Here is a 21,609-nt window from a genome sequence, read left to right as displayed (position 1 = left end):
CACAAGAGCTGTATCGTATCTCCCCCACATCTAAAAGTCTTTCAGTAAGCCCCCCCACCTCTCCTCATTCTCCTCCATGGAAACTTCCCTTCACCAAGGGTGCCGATTTCAGTGTCCAAGGAAGCCCTTAGAACCAGTGCTCTGGGCATGGAAGCTGCTTCCTCCCATTATACACATGCTGGTCTGACACCTGTGGCTTCACTGTGGGCACTAAAGTTGCTGGCATGGGACAGGGGGCAGCATGGCTCTAACTGTGCAGAGTGATCATAATTAGCCAACGATGCCTGTTCCCGGCCTACCTAGGGATATGGGGTGGGTGCAAAAGCTGTTACCAAGAAGAAACAGGGCTTTTTTCTGTTGTCCATGGTTGAGGTCCTTTTTCTGGCTCAATTAAGAGGGGGCCGGGGGCCAGGCCACGGTGGCTCATGCCTGTAATTCCAGTATTTTGGGAGGTCAAGGCAAGAGGATTGCTTGAGCCCAGGAGTTAAATACAAGCCTGAGTAATATAGCAACACCTCATCTCTACAAAAAATAAAATAAAATAAAATTGTATTTTAAAAAAAAAGAAGAAGAAGAAGGGACCAGGGAAGGACCTGGCTGCCCAAACACCTGGCAGATGTGTATCTAGTAACCCAGACCTCACTTTCTCCCAAATTCATTTTTCATCAGCAAATGACACCTGCAGCCCTTTGAAGAGGAATAGATATTCTGCCCCATCTGAATGGCCAGGTACCTGGAGGGAAGGAGATGAAAAACACCATCCTGGGTTTAGATCTGAAGTATGCCTGCCTTTTGATGTTAAAGATGAGAGTGGGGGTGGGAATCTGAGTCTCCCACACTGAGACAGCAGTCATGTCTGATGGCAAGATGTATTTCTGCCTCGTGTCTGAGCTGGAGAACGTTTTCTCAGTGCAGCCATTATCCATGAAGCCCTGAGCCTAATACAGGGGCTGAGTCAATGCTAAGTGCATGCTTGGCCTCAGAAGGCTGCATACTACACCAGCCCTACCCTCCAGGCTTACACCTGTACAAAGCTGGCACTGTCCTCCATCTCTGCCTGGTTAGCACCTCTGGGTCCTGCCTATCTCAGCATAAATCCTCTTCTTCAGGGAAGCCCTCCCTCTCTGGATGCTGATGATAAGACCCAGGGCCTAACAGCCTACCTGCCAGAGCCCTAGAACTCTCTAACCCTTAACACAGAGGTCACACCAATTGTTTCCTGTGTCTTTGATTATTGCATTATGGTGTCTCTGTAAGCGTCCCAAGGACAGGGACATGTCAGCTCCCTAGTCTCTTTGGCTCACTGCACAACGGCTGGTGGGTAGAAAGTGCTCCAAAGAGGTACTGATTAAGAACTCAGATCCTGGAGCCAGACTGTTTGAGTTCTAATTATGATTCTGTCCCTTACTTGCTGTGTGACTAAGGCAAATAACCTTTCTGTGCCTCAATGTCCCTACTTGTAAAATAAGGATAAGAATAGTATATACCAGCTGCCCAAGAAAAATGAAAATGTACATGCACACAAAATCTTGTGCATGAGTGTTTATAGCAACATTAATGCATAATAGCCCAAAAGTGAAAATAACCCAAATATCGACCAACTGATGAATGAACAGACAAAAGGTGGCACATACAAACCATGGAATATTCTTTGGTAATGAAAGGAATGGAGGCTGGGCACGGTGGCTCACAAGCTGCGATCCCAGCACTTTGGGAGGCTGAGATGGAAGGACTGTTGAGGTCAGGCTGGGCAACACAGCCAGATCCTGTTTCTACAAAAAATACAAAAATGAGCCCCATGTGATATCATGTGTCTGTGATCCTTGCTACTTAGAAGGCTGAAAGGAGGAGAATCACTCGAGCCCAGGAGGTCAGGGCTATATCGTGTGCTATGAGAGTGTCGCTACACTTCAGCCTGGGCCACACAGCGAGACCCTGTCTTAAAAAAAAAAGAAAAAGGAAAAAAGGAATGGAGTGTTGATACATGGTACAACATGAGTGGAAAACATTACACTAACTGAAAGAAGCCAGACACAAAAAAGTCACACGTTATGATTCCATGTATATGAAAAGTCCAGAATAGGCAAAGTTATAGAGACAGCAAGTAGATCAGGCTAGGGCTGGGGGGGAGAGATATTGGAAGATGACAGCTGAGGGATGCAGAGGTTTTTTTTGTGAAGACACAGGAGCGATGAAAATTTCCTAAAAGTGATTGTGGTGATGGTAATGGTTGCACTCTGAATATTGTTAACAGCCACTTAATCGCAAGCTCTAAATGGGTGAATTGTGTGGCTAGTGCGTTAAATTTCAACAGTGCTGTCTAAAAACAAAAAAGGAATAGCACTGGTGTTGCTGTGAGGATTAAGGCAAATGTATTATCATTTATAAAAGTGTTTGTTACCTAAACTAACTACATAACTAATACTCATAAAACCTTGATTATGCACTGGGCCCTCTGCTAGGCACTTTACAAAAAGTATCTTATTTCAGTCTCAGAGCCCAGTGAGGTTAGTGCTGTATTTTTCCCACTTTACAGATGAAGAAACTGAGGCTCCAGAGAGGTTAAATTAACTCACCAAATGTGACAGGGCTAGTAAGTGGCAGAATCAGGCAAAGCTACTGGTGTCCCAAGTCATCTCGTATAAACAAAATAACGTTCCCCACACCCAGAGACTTGAAGTCAGAACCACTTGGCAAAAATATACAAACGTTCTCCTTAACATCAAGTGAGTGTGCCCCCTAAAGGCCCTATAGCCTATCCCCTTGCATTCTTCCCACTAGGAACTAGGGACAGCTCCCTCCCTCCCCGGGTTCCACGACCCCTACTCCCAACCCTCTGCTCTAGGGATGTCTGGTTTCCACAAGGAGCCCAGCTGAAAAAGCTCCTTGAAATTCCATGGGTCATCACATCTTGAGGGGTCGATCAATGGCTTCCCTGGGGACTTTGGTCCCTTACAATAGCCAGGTCTGGTTTCTTAGTACCTCTCAACACTAAAATTATGTTTTAATGAATACATAATTGTACATATTTATGAGGTACATAGTGATGTATTGGGAATACAATGTAGAGTGATCAGATTAGGGTAATTAGCATATCCAACATCTCAAACATTTATCATTTTTGTTTTTGTATTTTTTTTTTTAGAGTTGGAGTCTCACTCTGCCACCCAGGTTGGAAGGCAGTGGCACCATCACAGCTCACCACAGTCTTGACCTCCCGGGCTCAGGCGATCTTTCCACCTCAGTATCTCGAGTAGCTGGGACTATAGGAACACTACCACGCCTAGCTAGTTTTTGATGTTTTGTAGACACAAGGTCTTACTATGTTGCCCAGGCTGGTCTTGAACTCCTAGGCTCAAGCGATCCTCCTGCCTTAGCTTCCTAATGTGCTGGGATTACAGATGTGAGCCGTTGTGCCCGACTTATCATTTCTTTGTGCTGAGAATTCAATATCCTCTTTCTAGCTATGTGAAACTATCTACTATTGCTAACTCTAGCCCTCCCATAGTGCTACAGAACACTAGAGTATGTTCCTCCTATCTAGCTGTAATGTTGTGTCCTTTAACAAATCTTTCTTTACCTCCCCCTTCCTAGCTTCCAGTATCTTCTCTTCTACTTTTTACTTCTATGAGATCAACTTTTTATAGCATCCACATATGAGTGAGAACACACGATGTTTAACTTTCAGGAAAAATTCCTTCCAATTCATACTTTCAAAATATTTGTTTAAAAGTCAACACAATCCTGCCACTTCCAAGTTAAAGGCTTTCCAGTGGCTTCCCATTGCATTTAGAACAAAAACCACACTCCAGCCCAGGCCTCACCACCTCCCATGCGGGCTCCCCAGCCTCCTCTAGTTCCCCCCACCTTCTCCAAGGCTCACTCTACTCCAGCACGCGCCCCTTCTCTCCTGTCCCCAGCACATCATGACCCATGCCGGGAATGCTATCATCTCCGCATGGCTAGTCCCTGCGTTTGCAGATTCCAGTTTAACTGGCACCTTGTCTGACTGAGCCACGCCAATGAGGTCCACCGCCTTAATTCCCCATCATGGAACTTACAACAATTGGCAATGATGTATTTTCCTTGTTTGATCATTTACTTTCTGCCTCTCTCCTCACTGCAACACACACACCAGATGACAAGATCTATGCAAGCAGGAACCACATCTGTCTTGTTCATCACCAGCCTGCATGGTGGGTGCTTAATACATATCTCAGGGGTTTTGACCTGAGATCTTGATCATGAGACCTGTGGACATTTGGGGCTGGATGGTGAGGGGCTGTTGTATTCACTGCAGGATGTTTAGCGCCATTCCCCTGGCTTCTAAGTAAAAGGTGCATCCCCTCAACTGTGATAACCAAAATGTCCCCAGACATTGCCAAATGTTACTGGGGGAGAGGGGAGGAAGAGGGAGATGCTGTCAAAATCTTCCCTAGTTAAGCACCACTGATAGTTTTTGAAAGACTGAGTAAGCCAAAACAAGGAAGAAACGAGTTTATCCAAAAGTACCATATAGTTTGAGAGTGAGGTATATGAACACTAAGAAGGGCTGTTCTCCACCGTGTGTAATAGTAGGGGTGGGGAGTTGTAACCAGGTCTTTGCAGGACCTCAACAATTCTGCCACCATCAGCTGGTGTTGATAGCTGGCTGACAGGTAAGAGGAGTATAGGGTAGCTCCTTTTTCTTAGGATGTCCACCTGATCTTACAAGTAAGCCAAGGTAATCTAGCTCAGTGCCAGTTTCTAACTGTGGGCATGGAGCATTAGACATAGTGGGTGCTTTGCAAGAAAGATTAGGAATAATGGCTAATATATGTGGAGCACATACACCATCTAGTTTAAAAGTAGGACCTGGGCCAGGCACTGTAGCTCACACCTGTTATCCGAGAACTTTGAGAGACTGAGGCAAGAGCATCACTTGAGGCCAGGAGTTCAAGACCACCCTAGGCAATACAGTGAGACCATACCTCTAAAAAAAATAAAAAATTAGCCAGGCATAGTGGCACACACCTGTAGTCCCAGCTACTTGGGAAGCTAAGGCAGGAGGATTGCTTGAGCCCAGGAGATTAAGGGTGCGGTAAGTTATGATTGTGTCACTGCACTCCTGCCTGCACAAGGGAGCAAGACATTGTCTCTAAAAATAAATAAATAGGCTGGGCGCGGTGGCTCAAGCCTATAACCCCAACACTTTGGGAGGCCGAGGTGAGAGGATTGCCTGACCAGCATGGGCAACTTGGTGAGACCTCATCTCTACAATAAATAAATAAAAAATTAACCGGGCATGGTGGCACATGCCTGTAGTTCCAGTTACTTGGAAGGCTGAGGCAGAAGGATCGCCTGAGCCCAGTAGGTCAAGGCTACAGTCACAGCCTGGGCAACAGAGTGAGACTTCAACTCAAAAATAAATAAATAAATAAATAAAAATTAAAAAGTGGGACCTAGCCAGGTGCGGTGGCTCACACCTGTAATCTCACAACTTTGGGAGGCAGAGGTGAAAGAATTGCCTAAGTCAGGGGTTCAAGACCAGCCTGGGCAACTTGGTGAGACCTCATCTCTACAATAAATCAAAAAAATTAGCCAGGCATGGTGGCACATTTCTGTGGTTCCAGTTACTTGGAAGGCAGAAGTGGAAGGATTGCCTGAGCCCAGTAGGTCGAGGCTGCAGTGGCTGTGAGTATGCCACTGCACTCCAGCCTGGGCAACAGAGTGAGACTCCTACTAAAAAAAAAAAAAGTGAGACCTGAGGTAGGCATCATCACCTTTTTCACACACAGGAGAAACTAAAGTTCACGCAGGCTGGGCATCCTGCCCATAGTCACAAGCTGTAAAGCAAAGGTGTAGGGATTTGAATCAACTCAGTTTAACCCGAGTTGACCTGCATTAACTACTAATTTACATGAATTTCCTAGTAAGTCTGAACACCAGCCGCACAAGAAAAATGATGAATTTCATCTGTCTTCCCTAAAGTGGAGTCTGAATCTTAACACACAGGAAGGATGTTCTGGACACAGGCTCAGGCTCTTCAAGTGTGGGGTCCTGAACAGGCTGGAGGTTGATTTTACAAATGAGACCGTGCCCAGGCTTTTCTACTGGACCTAAAATTAGAGAAGCAAAGCTGATCATACGAAAATGTCTTTGGAAATCACCTACAGCTGAGGTTCTCAAACTGAGCTATGTAGGACCCACATATCTAGGTCACTTGGGGACAGTGGTGGTGATAGGGGGAAGGTTTGCCTGCCAGGGTTCAATGTTAAGATTCCATTTCAAGGAATGGCTCCACTGCTAAAAAACAAACCCCCAATAGCATCCAATGTCCTCAATTTACAGAGGAGGAAACTGAGGACTAGGGAGGAAGAGCAAATAGCTCTGAGCATCACAGACTCCCCTGTTCCCTGAGGGGGAGGAGAGCAAGAGCTTTGTGGGTGGATGAAGCTGCAATTAAATCCTGGTTCTGCTACTTTATTTCTCTAAGCCTCAGTTTAGGGAATTTGAGAAATGGTAGTAATCCTACCTTCCTCATCAAGTTTAGAAACAATGAGATGAGCTTATGAACAGGAGTCGGGAAGGACAGGATGTGGTCAAGTGCTGGCTGCCAGATGGCCTGGAGGTGGCACACTGGTCAGAACAGAGGTTGGGAGCTACTTGATGTAACCGTGTCCAAATCCCAGTCCCAGCTGTGTGACTACAGGCAGGACATTTCAAGTCTTCGAGTCCGAATTCCTCATCTGTTTAACTGGCACAGTAATTCCGTGCATATAGGTGTGCTGGGAGGCCCCCAGATCACATGAGGCACATAAAGGGCTTAGCACAGTGCCTGGGACATACTAGCTGCTCAGCAAACACCTGCTATTATCATCAAACCATGGTTTAAATTCTGTGACACCTCATTAGGAGAACTGCTGCTGGGCTGTTCCTGGCAGTACCCACCAGGAACTTCAACTCCTCCAGGGTGTGCAGTGTCAAAAAACCTTAGAAGATGCACCTGCACTCACAAAAAAAAGAAACCAGGTCTGAGTGATGAGTAGTGTGTGACTTAAAAGCTCCCCCCACCCCATAGCTCCCTCAGAAAGAATGTATTGCATGATTGCACCTTTTATCATGAATCTTTTTTAAGAGAGGGAAAATATAAAGGCAAGAACTTCAAGGTCAGGTTCACTTCCCTGCAGGCTCCTCCTAGGCTGCAGCGAAATTTCAAGAATGCAGCCTCTGGGCCCAGTGTACATTCTCAGCCTCTGGTATCCAGGATACCAGAGGGACCTGTGGCATTCCATCTCACCAATCAGCTTCCTCAGCTGGTCTCCAGGGCTCAGTCACATCCTCCACTGCCTCCCTGATGGGGGCTGGGTCTGCCACTTGTTCTTGGGGGAAGCATCACTGCCTAGCAGGAGGGTCATCCATCCATCCATCCATCCATCCATCCATCCATCCATCCACCCATCCAACATATATGTTCAGAGCTCATGGGAGCCAGGCACTAGGGATACAGTTTTGTGGTTAAAAAAAAAAAAGAAAAAGAAAAGAAAAGAAAAAAAGAAAAAGAAAAGAAAGTCATTAGGGGGCTTGCAGTGCAGTGGAGAAGACACAGAAAGGATGTGAGCAATTCCACAGTGGCACGAGACTGCAAATGGTGCTGGTTTGGCAGGGGGTAGGTGGACGGGGGCAGGAGGAGGGGAAACCACTGACCTGCTTTTCAAGGTTAGGGAAGATTTAAGTTCAGGGCTGAAGGAAGAGTAGGTATAAGTAGGTGAAGAGAGGAGAAAAGTTCCAGGTGGAGGAACCAGCATTTGCAAGGCTGTCATACCCAAGGCTGCGATGCCCCTGAGGACCTAATGCCAGTGTACTGTGGGGGCAGGGTGGGGAAACAAGAGGGGGCAGGAGAGGCAAAGTCAAGGTCAGACCTGTGTTGAGTGTCCCATGGGCCATGTTAGGGAGAGTAGACTCTAAGAGGTACGACAGAGCATTCAAGTGTTTTACACAAGGGGAGGGCATGATCAGACCATGTTTCTGTAAGAACCTTGCAATGAGGTCATCTTGGAGAAGGGACGGTGAGATAAAAAGCAAGGAAACCAGTTGGGGAGTTTTAGGAGCCGTTTCCAAGTACCCAGGACGATGGACCTGGGCCAGTGGACGGGGACGCTCTCCTCTCCAAATGTCTCTTTCCTTCAGGACGGCCCTGTAGCCACGCCAGCACGGAGCTCAGTTTTTCTGGACAGCGATTTGGAGCAGCCTCTCTGGGTTGCAAAGGTCACAGAGGTGCTGCCCATCCTGAGGAACCTGCTAACCCCTGGCCTCACAAGATCTCACCAGGAAGGGGAAGCCAAGCGCCCCACAGAAGGCTCATGGCACCAAGGGTGCATTCTCAGGCATAAAAGACTTGGAGAGATGGTCACGGCTTGTTGAGGACATGTATTTTATAGGCACCTCTAGGGCAAAACAGGCCCACACCCTTCATTGCCACCTCCAGAAGGGAGAGGAAGGTCTGCAGGTGCATGCTTAACACTACACATGGGAGAGGTGATCAAGCAGAGTTTGGGGAAGGAGGGGAGAAATGGAGGGAAGAGGGCAGGAGATAGTTAGCTGGTTAATTATTCAGGAGTTTCTATGAAACCTCAATAAGCTTCATGGAGTTCTTGGATCCCTGGGGATGCCAGCTGGCTTTCAGCCTAGCGAGATGAAACCACACCTGGCTGCCTGGCACCTGGGTCCACCCCCAGAGATGCTGAGGTAAGGAGTCCTGAGGTGGGACTGAGAAGTGAAATATTCCTCCACCTTACATTTTCATAAAAGAAAAAAAAAAAGAAAGAAGAAAAAGAAAAATCAAAAACATACCAAAATCACCCACAAATACAAGCAACAAAAAACTTTCTTGGCTGGATACAGTAGCTCACACCTATAATCTCAGCACTTTGGAAGGCCGAGGTGAGAGGATTGCCTGAGCCCATGGGTTCAAGACCAGCCTGGGCAACTTGGTGAGACCTCATCTCTACAATAATTCAAAAAATTAGCTGGGCGTGGTGACACATGCCTGTAGTCCCAGCTACTTGGAAGGTTGAGGGGAAAGGATCAACTGAGCCCAGCAGGTCGAGGCTGTGGTGGCTGTGAGCGTGCCACTGCACTCTAGCCTGAGCGAGAGTGAGAGACACCAACTCAAAAACAAAACTTTCTTCACCTACTGTGCAAGCCCCTAAAGTAACAGGAAAGTTAATATTTCCTGTGTGTCCTTCCAGAAATGTTTCACATCAGCAGGTTGGTATATAAGTCTAGCTCACATGCACACACAGGTGCACACATACACATACATACATATACATGCTGAGCAAACATACACACACACACACACACACACACACACACACACACACACACTCTACTTCATCATTAAGAAAGCATCACTTACCAACAGGATTGTTCTACATACAACCAAGGAAGGAAAACACTGTCAGTAAGCTATAGCCCTACACTTTCTGTACTACAGAATATTTATATGCATTAAAACAGTTCATCTAGACTGCTTTAAATGGGGATTTCAATCTATGGCTCTCTTTCCCACATATACAAAGAAAAATATAAGAGAAATAACTGAGCTAAGGTATTCATTGGATTGAGCACCTCTCAGCTCTGACTCATTGGCACCTGTGTGTTCCCCATTGTATTACTCTTTGAGCCACTGAATGTAGAGGTAGCATTTCTTCTTTTTTTTTTTCAGTTTTCAGTTGGGGTCTCATTCTGCTGGCCAGGCTGGAGTGCAGTGGCACAATCACGGCTCACCATAGTCTCAACCTTCTGGGTTCAAATGATCCTTCTGCCTCAGCCTCCCAAGTAGCTGAGACGACAGGCATGTGCCACCATGCCTGGCTAATTCTTTTAATTTTTTGTAGAGATGGAGTCTTGCTATGTTGCCCAAGATGGTCTCAAACTCCTGGGCTCAAATGATCCTCCCACCTCAGCCTCACAAAGTACTGGGATTACAGGCGTGAGCCACCATGCCTGAGGCAGCATTTCTTGAAAGAGAACTCTGACAATATCTCCATGATTTTCTTCCACACCACGCACAATCACTTTGAATTATGACTCTGGTACCTTCTTGATTTTACCAGAAGATGCCAAAGAAAGTTTTTCAGTAAGAACACAACCCTGTTGGCAATGGTTCTTCCATGGTTTTTGATTAAAACAACAGACAAGAGGCCAGCATGGTGGCTCACACCTGTAACCCCCATACTTCGGGAGGCCAAAGTGGGAGGATCACATGAGGCCAGGAGTTCGACACCAGCCTGGAAAGCCATAGTGAGACTCCGTCTCTACAAAAAATAGTAAAACACAGTGGGGCCACAGTCATCCAGTCACATCTGCTGGAACAAGATCTTTTGTGCATGTTGGCAAGGTCAGCAGTGGCTGACAGTGTTTATAAGATTACCCTGGATGTGAAGAAGTTATTATATAAAACAAGTTAACCTTAAAACCAGTGAGCCAATCAAGGTGGTTTGTGCCTGTAATCCCAGCACTTTGGGAGGCCAAGGTAGAAGGATAACTTGAGCCCAGGAGTTTGAGACCAGCCTTGGCAACATGACGAGATCTCATCTCTATAATAAATTTAAAAACTAGCTGGATATGGTGGCACATGCCTGTAGTCCCAGCTACTCAGGAGGCTAAGATCAAAGGATCACCTGAACTCAGGAGTCAAGGCTGTGATGAGTCGTGATCATGCCACTGCACTCCGACTCTGGGTGACAGAGTGAGATACAGTCTCAACAACAACAACAACAAACCACAGAAGAATTATACTACATACAATCTTTCTCAACTCATTCTCAGTGGCTTCAGGTTTGCAAACTCAAATCACAGCAGGACCCAGGCAGGTAATCAATGAAGAGGGAAATGTAGGCTATGGTGAACACAAGCTTGCTAACAACAGTCCTGAGACAGTAGCTATTTTATTTTATTTTTTTATTTTTAAGTCAAAGTCTCCCTCTGTTGCCCAGGCTGGAGTACAGTGGCATGATCATGGCTCACTGCCATCTCAACCTTCCTGACTCAGGCAATCCTCCCGTGTCAGCCTTCCAAGTAGCTGGAACTACAGGCACGTGCCAGCACGCCTGGCTAATTTTTTGATTTATTGTAGAGACGAGGTCTTGCCAAGTTGCCCAGGTGGGTCTTGAACCCCTGGGTTCAGGCAATCCTTTCGCCCCCGCCTCCCAAACTGCAGGAAATTACAAGCGAGAGCCCAGCCCAGTAGCTATTTTAATACTATGTGGGCCAAACATTTCTATGGACTAGATAACTTCTGGGAACCCCCAGGACCAGCTTAGAAAACCATAGAGGGACTCTGTCTAGTGGAGGTATCCTTCCAGCCCTATCTTTTAACATACACTGTTCTGAATCTCGCCGTCTGCGCCATCATATATCTTGGATTTTTTCCCTATGAGACTTGCAGCTCTACCCTTCTCTAGTCAAAGTCTACATGGCAGCCCCCAGGGAGAGATACTTGGGCTGTCTGCCAGGTCTGTTGCTTTCACATGCAAGGCTATGGTTCTGAAGCATGATCCCCTGGAGGCATGTGGGGGAGGGGTAGGCGCTCTGATGGACCCCACCTGGGGAATGGCTGGGGGGGTTCCCAGCTCACTATGTGACAGCAGCTCTGCCTCAGAGTCTGAGCTTCTGGGGTGGGGGGGGACCAGTTGTAGAGGGTTTTGGATGTGTCGACGGCTTCTTCTAGTTAGAAGATTCCGCTGCTTTAGGGTAGACAGCAGTGAGGAGAGGCCAACCCCCCCCAACGCTGGCCTTCTCGGTTGCAGAGCCCTGAGCCCCCAAACCGGACTGCTGCCTGCCATCAGTCCCAGTCACCCTCCCTGCATCCTTCTCTCTGCTCTGTGTCAATTGTCCACCTCCACCAATCCCAACCCCTGAGAACAGAGGAAAGGGAGGCAAGGGCCAGGTATGGTGGCTCAGTCTGTAATTCCAGCATTTTGGGAGGCCGAGATGAGCGAATTGCCTGAGCCTGGGGGGTTCAAGACCAGCCAGGGCAACTTGATGAGACCTCGTTTCTACAATAAATCACAAAAAACTAGCTGGGAATGGTAGCATATGTTTGTAGTTCCAGCTAGTTGGAAGGATGAGGCAGAAGGATCGCCTAAACCCAGCAGTTCGAGGCTGCGGTGGCCATGAACCTGCCACTGTACTTCAGCCTGTGAGACTCCAACTCAAAAAAAAAAAGAAAGAAAGAAAGAAAGGTAAAAGGGGGCCTCTGTAACGAATGCAAGTGGAGTGGAGGAAGGCCTCAGCTTCACTGCCCCAGAATCACCTCCCATCACCTCCTCCCCTTCTAGCACCTTCCATGCACACAGGGTGGGCACCATAGGAGGGGGTAACAATAGCGACCTCAGGAAGATCACCAAACACTATGTGGAGCAAACACAATCCCCATTAACCCTCATAGTTCTGGAGGTGCCTACTGTTAGCTCCATTTTATTGAAAAGAATACTGAGTCTCAGAGAAGGTGAGTGCCCTCCCTCCACAGGACGTCCTGGTTTTTCAGAGATTTCCTTCAAGGGGATGTTTCTCAGGCAGCAAATTGAAACTCAGAAGTCTTTTTTTCTGGGGAGAGGGTCCCAGGCCAATCATGAGACCTGCCTGCTCAATGCATTGCATTCCTGGGTGAGCGCGGGCAGCAGGGTAATGGAAGATTTTCTTTTAGTCATCGTGGGATTTGCATCTTTAACCAGAGCCACAGTTTTTCAGTAAAACTACCTGACATCATTTCACTTTCCCTGTTTCTCTTTCTACCCTGTGAGTTACTGTTTTGCTCATTCCTCCTATTTCTGGGCACTGACCTTCCCGACAGGAGAAGGAGCGAGGAGCCTTTTCCTAAACCCTCCGTCTTCCCAGTGGGCCCAGGAATTTGCAGAACCTGGCAAAAAGGTTCTGTCTAATTCCAGTTCATTCGCATGGCTCGTTAATGATAAGCACTCCCCTCCCCCGCAAACACCCCAAACAGCAGATTAAGTTTTAACTTCTGCTGGCAGGACACCTGCCCCTGACATTCCTTCCCCCCTCACCTCCTAGGATTTACAACACCAAAGTAAACATTTACACTGGTTAAGATTTACCAAAAGGAAGTGTGGCCTGGGATGCCTCCTTTGAAGTTCTGCCTCACAAGAAGAAGGAACCCTTTTAAATATATCAAGTAAGAAAATAAGCTCAAGGTGGAAGGGAAAACCCAGCACCTCTGGGGTGACGTTCTTGGCCTGGCATAGTCCGGCCTTTGCAGTGTTTTGCTTGGGCCTTGGGGCCAGCATACATTAAATCCTAGGTATAACTCAGCACTTAGGTCTCTGCTCTAGGGTAAACGGGTTATCAGGGAGCAATGCAATCAAGTGGCCTCCTGGAAACCCTTGGGTAGAACTTTCTTCCTGACTGAGATATCACCAAGGGGAAGGAACAAACAGGCACCTCGGAAGGGAGCCCCAGAGCAAGACCAACTTCCCAGGAGAGTGGGAACACTTGTACCAGACAAAACTGATTTTATCCATGAGGCATGTCTGCTTTATTGCAGGGTGGAATGCTGGTTGCCTTGACTGACCAGGTAACAGACGTCACAGCAGTCAGGGGCACACGACAGAGGTCATGCAAGTACCTTTGAGGAAAGGGATGTGAAAAACCTCCCTACACTCACCCCAAGATTGCAGGCCAATGAAAATGCTCCAAAAGGAAAAGGACTGGGTGTGATGCCTCATGCCCGTAATCCCAGAACTTTGGGAGGCTGAGGTGGGAGGATTGCTTGAGCCCAGGAGTTTGAGACCAGCCTGGGAAACATAGTGAGACCTTGTTTCTACAAAAAACCAAAAACTTAGCCAGGCACTGTATGTAGTGTGCACTTGTAGTCCCAGCTACCCAGGACGCTGAGGTGGAAGGATAGCCTGAGCCCATGAGGATGAGGCTGCAGTGAGTATGATCAGGCCACTGCACTCCAGCCAGGGCAACAGAGTAAGACTCTGACTCAATAAATAAATAAATAAAAATGGAAAAGGAGGATCGACTGCAGTTGTATCAATCAGGCCCTTTCACTCCTCTAGTGAAAGCACCTCCAGCACTACTACACACCTCTATTGGTCAAGGTCAACCAAGATTGACCAAGTGGGGCAAGTCCAAGTGCCCCTTGACACCACTAAGTGAAGGCAGAATTTACCAGGAAACAGCATCCTGCGTAGCGGACTCTGTCCTAGCCTCTACTCACTGCTTTCCCAGATTAGCTCAAGATTAGCTCACTAGTCTCCAAGACACCCCAGCCAAAGATGGTGCTGTTATGCACACTTTGTGAATGAGATCACAGAGGCCAAGGTTGCAACTGATGCCAAAGCCCTCCACGTGGCAGATGCATTAGAAGCGCACTGAATTTGAACTGCTAAACTGTGGGAGCCCAGCACGGCTTTTTATTAGTGGGGTGACCTTGAGCAAGTGATTCAGTCCTGTGCAGGTGTTTCTGGTCCCACCCTGTCTTTAGCTGCAGCATTTCAGGGGGCTGCACCTTGGAGAAAGGCCGCCACAGCCACCTTCTTACTCCAGCTTCCTGACCCATTCACCCGAACATTCAGAATGTATCAGTACAAATGCAAGTGTTTTGGTAGAGTCTTACCTCACTTTTGGAAGCACGTTCCTTCACATGTGAGCTTATATTCTCATTCTATATCCTTCCGGAGTGGAGAAAGCAGCCAACTTAATGCTACACCACATCATTTTATAGGCAGGCTTAAGAGAATACCTACAGGCATTTAAGGGAGTATCTCCAAGCACTGGACTTCTTCAATCAAACTCAGTCCCTACAAGGTCTCACTTTTATTTACATAGAAGAAGCAGGTACAGAGCCCTGGGTATTTGCTCTTGCTGCCTCCAGCTTCCTAGGGTCTCATAAAAACCACCATCTCACTCAAAGAAACACCCCGTTTCTGGTTCTGAATTTGATCCAAGAACCATAACTATAAACCCATTTCTCTGAACTTTGGAAGTTCAATTTCCCAACTTGTGAAGTGATTTACCTCACAAGGTTTCAATGAAGAGCCAAGGGGACCCCAAAAGGTACAATTTTAAAAATCATAAACATTCCTGCTCTTCACATGCACAGGGGTCTTGCACACACTGAGTGGGTCAATGTCAGACGTGCATGTCAGAAACAAATAGAAAAATGCAGGACACGGGGTGAACAAATGAACCACTGAACAAAGGAATGGAGGGAAGGAGAAGGAAAGGGAACCGGGAAGGCCAGTGAGAGCTCCAAGTCATGCTATGACATTTTAGGCTTTTTTTGTGGGCACTGGAGAACCATGAACAATTTCAGAGAAGAGGAACAATTTGCTCTATAAATTTCCATGAAAGAAAATCCCAAAAGCAGTTGCAGCAAGAGATTGCTGGGAAATGAGCTTTAGTATCTTCTGGCTATCACATAAGTCAAAGCAAGAAAGGCCACCTTCCCTAGACAGTGACCAAGGAGAAGCACAAAGGATAAAGGATGGAGAGAAGGGTGGGAATGGGTCAAAATCTACCAAAGGTGCTCAGCAGTTCTGTCCCTTCAAACTACAGACCTGCAAGACTGAATTTTCCCAGGTGCATATTTTTGTTCTAGTTCCCTACCGGTGTAAAACAGGATTGTCATGTGTCCTGAACCACTCATTCCTAGTGCCATATTCACCTCATTACCTTAAAACAAAACAAAATCATTACTGTAATCCAAGCTCATAGCAGCATTATTCACAATAGCCAAAAGGTGAAAACAACCTAAGCGTTCATTGACAGATCAACGAAAAAACAAAATGTGATATAAACAAGCAATGGAAATTCTGGTCAGGTGCAGTGGCTCTCCCCTGTAATCCCAGCACTTAGGAAGACCAAGGCAAGAAGGACTGTTTCAGGCCCGGAGCTAGAGACAACATGATGAGGACCCTGTTTCCATAAAAAACACCAAAATTAGCCAGGCATAGTGGCTCATTCCGTAATCCCAGCACTTTGGGACGTGGAGGTAAGAGGATTGCCTGAGCTCAGGGGCTCGAGAAAAAAAATACAAAAATTAGCAAGGCATGGTGGCTCATGCCTATAATCTTAGTTACTCAGAAAGCTGAGGCAGTAGGATCTCTTGAGACTGGGAGTTCAAGGCTGCTATGAGCTATGACTGTGCCATTGCACTCCAATTTGGGCAACGAAATGAGACTCTGTTTTTAAAAAATAAAACAAAAAACAAAGGAAATCCTGACACATGCTACAACACAGATGAGCCTTAGAGAATACTAAGTGAAATACACCAGTCACAAAAAGTCAAATACTATGTGATTTCACTTATGTAAGGCACGTAGCATAGTCAAATTCATGAGCTGGAAAGTACAAAATTGGTTGCCAGGGGCTGGGGAGGTGGGAGAAACAGGGAGTCACTGATTCAGGGGTACAGAATTCTAGTTTAGAAAGAAGAAAAGAAGGCTGGGTGCAGTGATTCACACCTATAAACCCAGCACTTTGGGAAGCCGAGGTGAGAGGACTGCCCGAGCCTAGTTCAAGACCAGCCTGGGCAACTTGGCAAGACTTCATCTCTACAATAAATCAAAAAATTAAGTGGGCATGGTGGCACATGCCCGTAGTTCCAGCTACTTGGAAGGGTGGCGGAAGGATCACCTGAGCCCAGCAGGCCGAGGCTGCAGTGGCTATGAGCATGCCACTGCACTCCAGCCTGGGCTACAGAGTGAGACTCTGATGAGAGGGAGGGAGAAAAAGAAAGATGAAAAGAGTTCTGGGGCTGAATGGTGGTGAAGGTTGCACAATAATGTGAATATACTTAATGCACTGATCTGCACACTTGGAAACGGTTAAGATGGTCAATTATATGTGTCTTTTACCACAATTTTTAAAAAAGTGAAAATGAAAGAAATTGTTACACACATTCTCAGTGCAAATGGACTGCCTGAAAACAACGAAATTATCTGCCAAATTCCATATCTGGGAACCTTCTTCTCTTCCAGGGAACTTTTCATTATTAATGAAAAATTCTCCTCCCCACTCTTCTGCCCCACCTGGTGCTGACTCAGTGCCTTTCAGTATCTAACTGGCAGGAAGCAGCCTGAGGATGGACATTACCACTTCTCCTGTGTCCTAGGATACCTGGAGGTCCCGGTGCCCACACTAACCCCAACAACTCCAGGACTCCAGTCCTCTCCAATGTCAGGGAACATGGCCCCAAGTCCTGACTGGCATCTCACGTCAGTTTGACAGTTTCCAGAAAACTCTCTTTGTGGCAAGAAGAGCCAGACTCAGGCCAGGCACAGTGGCTCACATCTGTATTCCTAGCACTTTGGTAGGCCAAGGCAGGAGGACTGCTTGAGCCCAGGAGTTCGAGAGCAGCACATGTAACATAGTAAGACTTTGTCTCTATAAAAAAATTAATCAGATGTGGTGATACACACCTGTAGTCCCAGTTACTTGAGAGGCTGAGATGGAAAGATCGCCCGAGCCTGGAAGGTCCAGGCTTGGTGAGCCATGATTGCAGCCTGAGCGACAGAGTGAGACCCCAACTCAAAAAATGAATAAATAAATAAGAGCCAGGCTGGAAAACCTGTGGGAAGTTCTTGTTGGGGCGCCAGTCAAGATCAAGAAGGACACAGAATGAACACAAGTAGCTCAGAAAGAGGCCACGGAGTTCAGCTTGACTTCCGTCCTTGCCACAGGACTCAAAGAAGACAGGGATTGGAATGAGGAAATGGCTCTGTGAGTCCTTCACCCTGCTGAGAAGCTTGTTCTACCAGATCCAGCCACTTATTCGTGTATTTGAACTCAGCTACTGGGTGTCTACACATTTAGGACTGTCGTGTTTTTGATGAATCAGCCTATTATTATAAAAGCTCTCTGTCCGACATGAGAGTCATTCCCATTTTCCTTGGATTAGTATTTGGGTGGTATCTCTTTCCTCTCCTTTAACTACAAACCTACTTGTCTGTTTATACTTTAAGTGAATCTCTAGTGGAAAGCCTAGACACTTGAGTCCTGTTCTCCTTTTTCTGCCTTTTAACTGGCATGCTTAGTTCATTTACTTTTTTATTTTTTTGAGTTGGAGTCTCACTCCGTCAACCAGGCTGAAGAGCAGTGGCTTGCTCACGGCCACCGCGGCCTTGACCAGCTGGGCTCCGGGGATCCTTCTGCCTCAGCCTTCCAAGTAGTCAGAATTACAGGCAGTGCTACCATGCCTGGCTAATTTTTATTTATTGTAGAGACGCGGTCTCGCCAAGTTGCCCAGCCTGGTCTCAAACCTGCAGGCTCAAGCAATCCACTCGCCTCAGCCTCCCAAAGTACTGGGATTTCAGGCTGAGCCACTGAGCCCGGCTCCATTTACTTTTAATGGATGATTGATATAGCTGGATTCCAGTCTACCAACTTGCAGTTTTCTATTTGTCTCACCCTGTGTCTTGATTCCTTCTTCTTTTCTGCTTTAAAAAAAAAATTCATCACCAATACACCATGATTATGTTTGTTCTAGACAGTCAATTATCTTTTAAAGAAATGAAGAAAAATGTTAAAGTCTTTTATTTCTGGTGCTTGTAATTTCTCACGTAGATCTGTTTCTACCTGGTATCATCTTTCTTCAACTTGAAAATTTTTTTTTAACTTTTCTCATTGTGCAGCTCTGCTGGTGATACTTTCTCTCAGCTTTTATTGTCTGAAAATGTCTGAATTTTGTCCTCGTTTTTTAAGGATAATTTTTGGCTGGATATAGAACTGTAAATTGACAGTATTTTCCCCTTTCAGCAGCTTAGAGGTGCCATTCAACTATACTTTGGCTTGCATGGTTTCTGATGAGAAGTCAGCAGTATTCTTCTTGTTCTCCAGTATGCTCTTCTCTGGCTGGTTTTCAGATTTTCTCATTTTTTAGGCCGGGCATAGTGATTCACACCTGTAATTCCAGCACTTTGGGAGGCCAAGGTAATACAGAGACCCACTAATGTCCCTTCATATTGCCACAGTCCCTGGAGAAGGGCATGGCAAGGGTTCAGGTGCTCCTGCACATTCCTCAGTGCATTACTGAGAGTCCCCTTGTCTTCTATGCACTCCCACTGAGTAGCTTCGGGGGATCCTTAACTTCCCTGCAGGCTACACTCAAAGATGTAAATCCCTATTTACTTCCTTTCTTTGCACGATATAGTATCAATGTGATATAGAATCAATATAATTGTAAAAAGTCTTGTATTCGTATAACTTTTGCAGTGCATGATGTCTTAGGCATTGTAAACTTTCTTTACTCTAAATCTCACCATCTAAATGTAAAATGCAGCTGTAACTTAAGTTCTATACAATGCTCCGCCGGTCACGTGGCCAATGTATAGGTGCCAACAACTCTGGACTATAAAAGTGAACTGTAAAAGCCTAGAGGGGGAGCAGAACCATTTGAGAAAGACCTCAGTCCGGCTCTGCTCCCTGGATTCGAACTCAGAAATAAACTTCTTTCTACTAGTTCCCTGCCCCTTTGATTTACTGGTATCAAGGAGAGCAGTCAAGCATTACTCAGAACATAACAATGGTGGGAGGATCACTTGAGCCCAAGGGTTCGAGACCAGCCTGGGCAACATATAAGAACTCGTCTCTACAAAAAAATCAAGAAATTAGCTGGGCATGGTAGCACATGCCTATACTCCCAGCTACTCAGAAGACTAAGGTGGGAGGATCAACTGAGCCAGGAGTTAGAGACTGCAGCAAGCTGTGATCATGCCACTGTAGTCCAGCCTGGGTGACAGTGAGATTTGGACTCAAAAAAGAAAAAATCTCACATTTTGTTTTCAGCAATTTGATTCTGAAGTATCTAGGTATGGCTTTCCACATAACTATCCTGAGTTTGCTAAGCTTCTTGGATCTTTGGGTTGATATTTTTATCAACTTTGGAATTTTTTAGCCATCATGTCATCAAAAATATATTTTCTTCCCCATGTCTCTGCTTCTTTTCCCTTTTTGGAAATGCAAATACACATTTCTTAGTCTGCTCAATAATGTACCCCAGATCACTGAGGTTCTGACCTTTTTTTTTTCTTTCAGATTTTTCTCTTTCTGTGCTTCACTTTGAATACTTTCTATAGCCCTGACTTCATGACACTGATTTGTTTCCCACAGTATCTGATCTAACATCTAACATCTGATGATGTTAAATTCATCTACCAGATTTTTCATCTCATATACTATAGTTTTCATCTAGAATATTCATTTGATTTTTTTTTCTACTGGTTTCCTTCTCTTTAAAACCTTAAACATGTCTATAATAATTGTTTTAAAGTCAGTTTCAGCTAATTCCAACGTTTCTGCCATCTATGGGTCTGTTTCTATTGACTATCTTTCTTCATAAGTTGAGTACCTTTATGACTATATGCTGCATAGCATCAATGCCGAGTTGTTGAGAATCTGAATTTTGTGTTCTTTCTTTAAAAGAATGTCAAGTTTTGTTTTGGTGGGTGGTTAATTTATTGGTCAATTAGTTTAATCCTCCTGAAGCTTGTTTTTAAATTCTGTTAGGCCATGAGGTGAATTTAAGGATGGAAGTCACACTAAGAGTGGTGAAGCAGAGAGGCATACAGAACCTGGGTCCCTAGTGACAATGTGGTGCCATTACCCTGGCCCTGACTGGCCTAACTTGTGACTTTTTTTCTATGTGACAAAATAGCAACATCTATCTCCAAGTAACCACTATCATTTTTTACCTGTACAACCAGCAGCTAAATGTCATTTCTATTAAAATTATCAAGTATTTAAAATCCGTTTACTGCCTGCTTCTATAAATACAGTTTGTATTGAGACAGTCTCATCCATTTGTTAACATATTATCTATTGCTACTTTCATTCCACAGAGTTGAATAGTTAAGATGACACGGTGTGGTCCACAAAGCCTGATTAGTCCTAGACAAAGTTTCCTATCACTTGTCTAGTACAGCAGTTCTCAAGCTTTTAAATGTTTTCCAACCCTCCCCAAAATGAGTGAGAAAAGTGGCATTATTTTCTATTTTTGCAAATATCTTCAATGTATAGCTTAATAGAAGACAGTTGAGTCCTTAGAGCTGCTTTTACATCAATCTGTTGCAAGATCACCTGCCATGTAGCCTCTGGAAAACTCGACTGTACTCTCATGAGAGGCTGAAAGTGAAAAAGGCAAATAATTTCTTAGAATTATTATGAAGTCTTGACCTTGCAGATCTCCTGAGAGGACCCCAGAGACCCACACTTTGAGAGGTGGTGCTCTAGAAAAGTCCTGGTTTTCCTAGAATGGAGGGGGCTTTAAAAAGTCCTGGGCTGACATTATACAAAAATAACATGAGGTACTAATTAATTACTGTTAAACACTCAATTCAAAGGAAAAGTATGTTGCCCTAGGAGAGAATGTAAACACTGAACCTGGCTCCAGTCAGGGAGTTGGAGAATGGGTCCTTAAGGAACTGCCTTTTAAGGAGGTTAACCAGGTGCAGTAAAGAGCTGGCAGCTCTTCTTCCCATCAGTACACCTGCCACTTCTGCCTTGCTAAGGTCACTGGGTTAGACTTAAAAGAAGGATCAGAAGCCGGGCTCGGTGGCTCAGCCTGTAATCCCGCGCCTTTGGGAGGCTGAGGTG

This window comes from Carlito syrichta, unplaced genomic scaffold (genome assembly GCF_000164805.1).
Source record: "Carlito syrichta isolate Samal-C Ts95f unplaced genomic scaffold, Tarsius_syrichta-2.0.1 Scaffold301542, whole genome shotgun sequence".
In the NCBI taxonomy this organism is placed as follows: Eukaryota; Metazoa; Chordata; class Mammalia; order Primates; family Tarsiidae; genus Carlito; species Carlito syrichta.
This window is presented reverse-complemented; position numbering follows the sequence as displayed.